The sequence below is a fragment of the Phoca vitulina genome, unplaced genomic scaffold (assembly GCF_004348235.1).
Source record: "Phoca vitulina isolate PV1807 unplaced genomic scaffold, GSC_HSeal_1.0 scaffold10, whole genome shotgun sequence".
NCBI lineage: Eukaryota > Metazoa > Chordata > Mammalia > Carnivora > Phocidae > Phoca > Phoca vitulina.
The window spans coordinates 52,014,834-52,023,653 of record NW_022589713.1 but is presented as its reverse complement, the minus strand read 5'-3'; the positions used below and the strand labels follow the sequence as shown (position 1 = coordinate 52,023,653).

At 42.0% G+C, this 8,820-nt stretch overlaps 1 pseudogene; it reads right to left on the bottom strand.

The window, feature by feature from the left end:
* Positions 1 to 1,151: 1,151 nt before the first annotated feature.
* LOC116635334 lies at positions 1,152 to 1,306 on the bottom strand (annotated as a pseudogene).
* Positions 1,307 to 8,820: the final 7,514 nt, after the last annotated feature.

The following is an 8,820-nucleotide window of genomic DNA, read 5'->3' as shown; positions in this document are numbered from 1 at the left end:
TTCCTTTGTACTAGTTTTCTTTGCTGCTGTAACAAATTACCACAAACTTAGTGGCTTAGAACAACATAAATTTGTCTTGCAGTTCTGGAGGTCAAAAGTCTGAAATGGGTCTCATTGGGCTAGAATCAAGGTGTCAACAGGACTGTGTTCCTGTCTGAAGGCTCTAGAAAAGAATCCATTTTATTGCCTTTTCCAGATTTTAGAGGCTGCCTTCATTCCTTGCTTGTGGCCTCTCCAATCTTCAAAGCAGCAATGTCTGCTCAAGTCTTTTCACATCAATCATTCTGACACTCTCTCATCCAGATTTAGGACTCTTGTGATTACATTAGTGTGAATCTTGGCAAGAGGATGCCTTTGGTGAGAGCTTGTGTTCTGCTGAATCCTGTCCCTTTCCCTATGTTAGAAGGCACTATTTTCTGACATAAGCCCAACAAGGGTGGTTCCCAAGAAATCACTGGAGATTTGATCAGTACGCCATTCACTTGGGAGACCCAGAACTGGAACCTGACCCATTCTTCACAAAGCTAAAATGAACCATGGATGGGGCCTGACTCATTTCTACCAAAGGAAATCCAGAGTGGGAAAGAGCTGATTTTCTGTCTTGGTAGTGGAGCCAGCAGGTTAGCCAGGTTGAGAGGGTCTGCACTTCTTGAACTAGTCAGGGCAAGAGACCTGACAGCATCCACCACACACACCAGATGTGGACCACGCAGGGGAGAGCTAACATGAGGTTGTCTTGGTCCTGTCCAGTGGGACCAGCTGGTAGTATGGGGTGACCTTAAGAGGAGGAGGCTGGGTGACTAGGGTCTAAGGAAAGAATTTCAGGACCACCTGGAATATAGATGTACCTGCTCAAGTTGAGGGACAAGAGGAGGCTCTGCAGAGCTCATGAGAGATGGCTTTGACCATGCCCAGCCTATCTCAGGCTTAACTTCTCTCTAAGACTATTAGTAAGGGGGAAACATAGTAGGAAAAGGGGGGCCAGGAAAAACAGCGAGCTGGGGAAGAGGGACAAGGAGAAGGATGACCCCTTTTTCCTACTGAAGGCTTCCATCTGGGAGCAGGAATGAACTGAGAGGGGAGATAACTTAATGCCATGCCAACTGAAAACCAAAGTCAGAGTTTGACCATAACATCCATACCTTTCAGATACTAACTTTGCTACACCTAAAAGTTATGCTTAGAGAAACATGTCTATTAACTTTAACTTTTAAAAAATTGTTAAATGCAACACACATGCAGAAAAATATTTAGAATACAGGTTTAGGTACTACACTTGATCTTAGCCAAAAGGCTGAGAAGTGATAGAATACAGGTTTAGGTAAAGTGAAGGTCTAGGAAACTACCACAACTTCAAGAAGCAACATTTCGGCACCCCAGAAACCACACGTGCCCTTGAATACAACTCTGCTTTTCTGCCCAAAGGTAGTCACCATCCTGCATTTTATGACATTTTCTTGGTTCGCTTTACAGTTTCGTTGCCTGTGTGCATGTCTCTAAACACTATTGCATTGTCTGTTTTTAAACTTTACATTAATTGAATTGTATTGATGTGTTCTTTTGTCTATTTTTCCCTCAACATTGTTTTAAAGGTGCATCCATATTGCTACATGCAGCTCCAGTTTGTTTTCATTGCTGTATAATAAATTTCATTTTATGAACATACCAAAGTTATCTAATCTATTTATTATTGGATAATAGGTTATTTCCAGTTTTGAGCTATTACAGACAAGACTGTGAATGGTTCTGTAGGTACACATATGAACACATTTCTCTAGGGGTGTATGGAATTTCTGGGTGTGGCCATGGAAGTATATGCGCTAGACCTGGCTCATGCTGGTCCCTCAGAACCAAACATTAAAACTTCAGGAATTTTATAAATAAATTAAAACAGCTCTTATTAAAAATTAACTTTATAAACTTGCAGTTAGTTATATTATATATATTTTTAATGAATTGTTACTTGCTAGTTTTTACACCACGGAAATCAGCTAATACTGCAAATCAGGGCATTCCTCCTAGAGAGCCAGTTGTTAAACATTTAGCAGCCCTCACTGGATGTGTGTCTTTAAGTTTCTCTGATAATCCCAAACTGTTTTCCAAAGTAGTTGTACCAATTTACATCCCACCAGCAACTTCAGAGTTCCTGCACATCCCTGTCAACACTAAAATTATATTCCGGCGTATCTAATTGAAGTTTTAATTTGTATTTCCCTTCAGCACTTGTCTTGCTATTGAGTATTTAGATTTTCTCTCTCAGTGAAGTGCTTCTTCAAGTCTTCTGCTCATTTTTCTATTATGTTGACTATCTTTTTAAAGTGTTTTCTGACCTTTCCTCTGACAAAGGATACCAACCATTTGTTGGTTACGTATATCTCTTTTTTTCCATTACTTTTTTGTTGTAAAACAGGAACAGAAAATTCACATAATATACAGCTTAATAAATGATTATAAAACAGATATTCTTGCAATCATTCCCAGATCAAAAAATAGACCTTTGCTAACCACTTTGGTAGCCCCTCTGTGCCCTAAAAGTAAAGACCATCCGGACTTCAATAGTAACCTCTTCCTTGCTTTTTTTTCATAGTTTTAATCCCAGAATGTTCATCCTTATATGCAATTGCTTAGCTTTGCTTCTTAAAAATCAATGTCTTTGACATCTTTTAATCTTCAGGTTTCCTCCTTCTTCCTTTTTCCTTTTGCAGTTTGAAGAAATTGAGTCATTTGTTAAAGTTTCCCATAGACTAGATGTTGGTGATTGCATTCTTAGAATGTAATTTGTCATTTTCTTCTTTTTTTTATTATGTTATGTTAATCACCATACATTACATCATTAGTTTTTGATGTAATGTTCCATGATTCATTGTTTGCGTATAACACCCAGTGCTCCATTCAGTAGGTGCCCTCTTTAATACCCATCATCAGGCTAACCCATCTCCCCATGCCCCTCCCCTCTAGAACCCTCAATTTGTTTCTCAGAGTCCATAGTCTCTCATGGTTTGTCTCCCCCTCCGATTCCCCCCCTTCGTTTTTCCCTTCTTACTATCTTCTTTTTTTTTTTTTTTTTAACATATAATGTATTATTTATTTCAGAGGTACAGGTCTGTGATTCGTCAGTCTCACACAATTCACAGCCCTCACCATAGCACATACCCTCCCCAATGTCTATCACCCAGCCACCCAATCCCTTCCACCCCCCCACCACTCCAGCAACCCTCAGTTTGTTTCCTGAGATTAAGAATTCCTCATATCATGAGATCATATGATACATGTCTTTCTCTGATTGACTTATTTCGCTTAGCAAAACACCCTTTAGTTCCATCCATGTCGTTGCAAATGGCAAGATTTCGTTTTTTTGATGGCTGCATAATATTCCATTGTATATATATACCACATCTTTATCCATTCATGTGAATTTTCTGAGACTCGATCCTATTCAAGCTACTTATTTTTTTTGGAAGATAATTTCATAGATGGCAATGTATTTTTGCATTAGGAGGCTCATGGGGTCTGTTCACCTCTCTTTCTGTGATATTATTAGCCCCTGATGCTTAATGCCTACAGGCATTAATTCATTGGGGAGTGCAAAATGGTGATATTCTAAATCTATTATTCTGTCATATGTTAGCTGGGTACCTACTTCTATACAGAGAAGCTGTGCCTCATTTGCTAGTAGTTACCTGGTGGTTCTGCCTATATAGAAAAAGCAGGGCAATTGTTTGGTTCAGTTTACTACCTTTAAAAAGAGTTTATTCTCTATCATGCTCCAGAGGTGATATTTTTCTTGGATTTACTGATGACTTCCATATTTGAGTATTTCTATTACAGCTATCTTTTTTACTATTGTGTCAATTCTCTCATCTCTGGCCTTTGGAGTTTCATCAAGTGCTTAGAAACACAATCCTGAGGGGTGCCTGGGTGGCTCACTAGGTTAAGCTTCTGCCTTTGGCTCAGGTCATGATCCCAGGGTCCTGGGATGGAGCCCCATGTCAGACTCCCTGCTCAGCGGGGAGTCTGCTTCTCCCTCTCTGCCCCTCTCCTTGCTTCTGTGCTCTCTCTCAAATAAATAAACAGAAATTAAAAAAAAAAAAGAGTTCTGGGGGCTCCTGAGTGGCTCAGTCGTTAAGCGTATGTCTTCAGCTCAGGTCATGATCCCAGGGTCCTGGTATCGAGCCCCACATTGGCTCCCTGACTCAATGGGAAGCCTGCTTCTCCCTCTCCCACTCCCTCTGCTTGTGTTCCCTCTCTCGCTGTGTATCTCTCTGTCAAATAAATAAACAAAATCTTAAAAAAAAAGAAACACAATCCTTTTTGACATGACAAGATGTTCCAAACTCATCTTTACATTTCCTATCCTGCCCCTGGAATCATCCATTTCTTCAAGAAGCCCTGGTTCCTCTTAACAGGAAATGGGGTTTCAAGACCATAGTCTAGGTGCTAGCAGTGTTCAGCTAACAGGTTGGTCATTTTTCTAGGCCTCTTCAACAGACAGAGTTAGGAGGCTAAATGAAAATACCCATACTAATACCTCTATTTCAAATTCATGACTGCAGAATTTGTACCTAATATTTTTCATTTTATCTGTTATCTCCTTTCTTCCATATAGGGAACACTGGTTCTCAAGGATACAGGAGATGATAGATTGGAATATCCCATAATTACACATTTGCTCTCTTACATCACACACTGTACTCTCAGATCCGCAAAACCAATGCTCCCACAACTTCCAAAATGATTACCGAAGACACCTAACTTTTCCATATGCTCTCCTGTTCTCTCTGCTTTTAATGGTTTGCTGAAACTATATTATCAGAGTGAAGAGGTATTACAGCTTATATTCTCTCCCTTATAATCCTTATTTTCCATAAGTGGAAGCTTTGTCAGAGATTCTTAGGCTAAAACTGACACTTCAGTACCTCCTGTGTACAAAAACTTTGCAGTGCATCTTTACATATTTAAAAGAACATATTTCAAATTAAAGAAAAAAGAAGTGTACTTTACCACGGTCACATGTTATACCCATGTATTTTCATCTTTGTGACCATGTACACTCTTACTTCCTTTGACACCTTTAACTGACATCTTGGGTTATGCAACTAACTCCAGCAATCTCACTAGATGATCTGTTAACATAAGTAATGAGAAAGTAAGGTAGCTACGGCTGTTGTCAAGTTCTTAAGCAAAAAGTCTTAGAGTTTGGAAGGTTACAAAAGGAAAGGCAGTTCTTGGAGGAAGTACACAAAGTTTCATTTTAGAAATTTTGGAAAAAAATACATGCCATTTGCTAAGCATTCAGGTCAGTAGGTGGCAATTTTCAATAGGTAAAGGGAGCTTATGTACCTGGCTTGTCTTGAGCGCAGCAAGACAAATGGATCCCTGTGCCTGCCCATCAAATCTTAAAAGTTTATAAAGAGGCCTTAACTGGATTCAGTCATGTATACCAGACAGGTGTTCTCAATGCCATCTCACTATCTCAGGATTGGCTCAAGTTTAGGTTATGTCCTTGGAGCAGTCTCTGAGAGTGGGATAGGCAAGGGGAACCCACATTCCAAGAATAGGGAAGGGGGTGAGGAGCCTTGGAGTGCCCAGTCCAGCTCACAGGTCAATTGGCAGTGACCTCTTTTCAATGATGTTCCCCAACAAATGTACTTGGTTATACAGGTGGAAGTGGCTGGGAAACAGGTAATCAGGTTCAGGAAATGAGATCAATTAACCATGCAAAAACCCTGTATTTACCCAAGATGTATTTGGCTAGGTGTTGCCGACATGCATACTTTGCTCATAATATTATCACATCAATTAGACAAAGTAAACACTAGATCAGCATTTCACACTTGTAAACACTTTCTATAGAGTCTTTGGTACCTGCATTGACTTTCCCAAACAACTGTTTACTTAAAAGGTCATCAATCCTCTAGAAGGTTAACAGAAAACTTCTGACTTCAGACAGTCGCAACCCCAATTTTCATCTGGGGTATTCACAATAGGGGGCATACAATGGGAGGTACACAGTTATAAAGTCACTGGCTTCAGGCAATGTAACGGTCTTCATTGATACCAAAATTTGGGAAGAAACCTCTATTTGCTTGCAGCCCTACTTAAGTCACTACTTATACTGCCCTTTCTTATGCACAGTACTTCTGCCAGTAAAAAGACATCTAGAAACATCCCTGAGCAACATATCAGCTTCACCTGGAAACTTGTTAGAAATGCAAATTCTGAGGCCTTATCCCAAATCTCCTGAATGAGAAACTCTGGGGTGAGGCCCTGCAATCTGTGTTTTAACAAGCCCTGCAGGGGAGTCTGATGCAAGCTCAGGTTTGAGAACCCTGATCAAAGAGACCTGAGTGATAAATCACTTCTTGCATGCCTTGTGGTACTAAATGAAGTGAGATTTTGTAGGATGCTTGGCATAAATGTGCTCCAGAGCATTTGTTCACCTGAGTAGAATCGAGGAGAGTTTATCTACTGCACTGTCATTGTGATAAGCTACATTCACACTTTGTGGGTCTGTAGTTTTTTCCCCAGATTGGCTTGGACCCCAGTCACCACTGCCTACCCACCCTATGACTCACCTTGAAGTCAGCTGGACTCCCTATAGGAAAGTACAAACCAGGGACGCCTGGGTGGCTCAGTCGGTTAAGCGGCTGCCTTCGGCCTGGGTCGTGATCCCAGGGTCCTGGGATCGAGTCCCGCATCGGGCTCCTTGCTCAGCGGGGAGCCTGCTTCTCTCTCTCTCTCCCTCTGCTTGTGCTCTCTCTGTCAAATAAATAAAATCTTTAAAAAAAAAAAAGGAAAGTACAAACCAACCCTGCTTCATTTAGCAGTTATTCCCCCTTACATGGCTTACCCACGGAGGTAGAAGACTTCTCCTAAGCAGCGCAACCTTGTTTCCTCCACAGTCACTGCAGCCACAGTCACATCCCTCAATGACTCTCTGCCACCTGTCCCAGCATGTGTCCAAGCATCTGGTTTCAAGTAGTGAGGCATAGAGACTTCTAAGTTTGGGGGACACTGGGCTCACTCAATTACTGCCAGAGAGGCCAGTGCAGCAGGAAACCAACAGAGGGGCACCTGTCTTTGCTTTTCAAGCCCTCTTCAGTAAGCTACATTAGGTACTGTCCTTGAGTACCAGCTGTGCATTATCCACAATTTTTCTTCTGGGTTCCCTCAAGTGGGAAGCAGATCGAACAGGGACACAACTCCAAGGTTGTCATAAAATGTGCACTTTTCTTCCCATCTCCTGTAACTTCCAAGCAGTTGTCTTGAATTTATTTTTTGACCCCTTTATCTTACCAATGAGAGAATGGTAGGAATTTGGGGAGAGCAGAGACTAGACAACCGGGAACTTGTGATGTGGACATGTGTCAGACACTTCCTCCTATAAGTAAATGCCACCTTCTACATTCCAGCCTTCCAGGCTATCCCTGCTCTTTGCCCTTTCCTTGTTAATCTGCTTTTTCCTAGTCTTCTCCTCCTTCATTAGCACCTCCAAAGGAATGAAGAGTTGGGATTCAAACTAGAATAATTTTGAGGTGCTCACTTGTTATATCTCCCCTTCTTCATCTTCTTAGAAAGCCTGAGAAGTGGTATCTTCCTTCTTGCCAGATTTTGTCCCCTATATTGGTGGACTTGACTAAGAGTCACTGAGGGAACAGCTAGCTCCTTAAGGGAGAAGGGAAGTAGTCTTGGTTCATTGCCTCCACCTGTCGACAACCTGCACACTGGTCCCAAACTGCTAGATTTCTTAGTGAATCTCCAATTCAGCATGGCTCAGAGAGTTGGACATTTCAGGCAGCCTTTTGCTTCTTTTTCCATAGAAATCTCCAAGCCAAGACAGACATCTCGTCCCTAAGAATTACCTGTTCTGCCTCAGAAAAAGGAAAGAAAGAGTTCCAGCTGGGGCGCCTGGGTGTCTCAGTCAGTTAAGCATCTGCCTTCAGCTCAGGTCATGATCCCAGGGTCCTGGGATGGAGCCCCACGTCAGACTCCCTGCTTAGCAGGGAGTCTGCTTCTCCCTCTCTGCGCCTCTCCTTGCTTGTGCGCTCTCTCTCAAATAAATAAACAGAAAATTAAAAAAAAAAAAAGAGTTCTGGGGACGCCTGAGTTGCTCAGTCATTAAGCATCTGCCTTTGGCTCAGGTCAGGATCCCAGGATCCTGGGATCGAGTCCCACATCAGGCTCCCTGCTTGGCAGGAAGCCTGCTTCTCCCTCTCCCACTCCCTCTGCTTGTGTTCCTTCTCTCACTGTGTCTCTCCCTGTCAAATAAATAAACAAAATCTTAAAAAAAAAAAAAAGAGTTCTGGTCTTTGGTTCCTTTGAGCAAGATTTTGTGAAGGAACACCTTTTGGGAAGACATCTAGTTTTCAATATTAGATGCTAGGATTAAAAAAAAAAATTTAAATATTTTATTTGTCACAGAGAGAATGAGAGAGAGAGTAAGCACAAGCAGGGAGAGTGGCAGGCAGAGGGAGAGGCAAGCTCCCTGCTCAGCAGGGAGCCCAATGCGGGACTCAATCCCAGGACCCAGGGATCATGACCTGAGCCAAAGGCAGAGGCTTAACCGACTGAGCCACCCGGGTGTCCTGATGCTAGGATTTTTATAAGTATGTCAGGTCTTGTTTCCAAAAATCTGGCAAGCCACTAGAGTCTCCATAACTCCCTCTCACCCCATCCTGTGCCACTTTTGATAATGACCCCTCCTCTGTTGAAGTGAGAATATTACATGGAGGCAGTAAGCACAGAAGGGTATAAATGGGACGTGTTAATAAATAGGTAACCTAAAGATTGTGGAGGTGTAGGAGACCTGGATTTTGTCTG